The sequence below is a fragment of the Lycorma delicatula genome, chromosome 2, assembly GCF_047948215.1.
Source record: "Lycorma delicatula isolate Av1 chromosome 2, ASM4794821v1, whole genome shotgun sequence".
Taxonomy (NCBI): Eukaryota; Metazoa; Arthropoda; class Insecta; order Hemiptera; family Fulgoridae; genus Lycorma; species Lycorma delicatula.
The window spans coordinates 233560824-233562527 of NC_134456.1; positions in this window are offsets into that span (position 1 = coordinate 233560824).

Consider the following 1704-nt stretch of genomic DNA (forward strand, 5'->3'; position numbering starts at 1 on the left):
TAATCATTCAGTTCAAGCCCAGTTCACTCAGTGACACACTAACAGTTCACAATTCATTAAAGTTTATATTCGACTGGCAAATCTTCACTACTTATATATATATATATATATAGTTTGATATATATATATATATCAAACTGCAATCGCGAATAAGTTTCACCAAAATTGTAAGTTCCCTATTTCCTTTCCCCTCAAGAAAGAAGAATAGGGAACGAGCCCAGCAGTCACCTGCCCAGCAGCCACTGACAGCATATAGAAGAACGGAGAAAGAAGAAACCTGCACTTTCCCCCGTTCAACCCTTTGGGGGCCACAGGAATATCAAGGTTAATGGCATGCAATTCTGATTACTGCCAAGTCTCGGAAAGTGCAGGCCAAAGAAGAACGAAGAGGCCATCTGTAGAAGATGAAGAAGAAAGAAGACCCTCTACGCGACCCGACGTCACAGACAGGAGTCCGGAAAAGAGCACAGCAGAGATGCATCGTGAAGGGCAGCCATTAAAAAAGTGGATGAAGATCTTCTCCTTATCCATTCCTAAAATACTTACAATTAAATAAATTAAATTAAATCAGCAATTGCGACTCCTTCCGGAGAAGGGTTGCATTGCTCCCTCCAAACAGTTAGTGCCCCGTTGTGGCGTATTCCTGCTAGCCTATGAAGTGTTAGCACCGAAAGGACTTCAGTGGACAGTCTGAAGGGGAATTATGTCGGTAGGACAGGTTTTAAAAGCCTAGCCTCCCGCGGTTGGACCCAAAAATGAGTTCGAGAACGGTACGAACGGATTGGAATGCTAATAAATCTGTCCTTAAAATATAAATAATATAAAACTTAAAACTTAGACCCGTCATTAAAAATAAACTCTTAAACATGCCCGATTATAGAATCATACAGCAGCAAGGGACACTGTCCAGGTTCTGCGATTCGAAGGGAGAATTTGTGAAACTCCTGCCACCTTTGCATTCCATTCCTATATATATATATATATATATATATGTGTGTGTGTGTATAGTGAATAAAAATTAAATTTTACAATGTCAACATAGATTATGCAAATATGATATAATTTAAGCATTTATTCATTTTATTTCACTTTTAGTGACTTTTTATTTTTGTTGCCATCTGGTAGTTATTTCAATGTGGTTTAACATCATCTTTATGAAGGTTATTTATATTATAATATACCTTTTTAGGTTTTCAATCACAAGAATGATACAAAGAATGTATGTGAAGATATATTCACTGTAGTAGAGTCAATATTTTAAAATAATATTACAGAAACAGGGCACACAGCCAAAAAATATTTATTAAAAATTGTTTACATATAACATATGTAAGCTATGATAAAATGCCAGAAAATTTAATGTATTATTGTATTAAATTTAACAAAAGTTTGTTAAACAAATACAGGACAAATTAAATAAAAGTACTGATCAATGGCATACTAAAGAGGTCTCCTAATTATTTCAAGACCTACAATGCAATCTGCAACACTCTTAAAAAAGGAAATACAAAATAGCAACAAAGATTTTTTTTTGAAATTAGAATTTTTATTTATTTGGTTAGTTGTCATTTAACTTAAATTTAAGTTAAATATTTTAATATTACATTACTCATTTAAAAATTTAATTTATCAATTTTTTATTTATTTAATTTGTTTTAGATGAAGTCTTTCACTATTTTTTTCTAAATTAAATGAAATACCTTA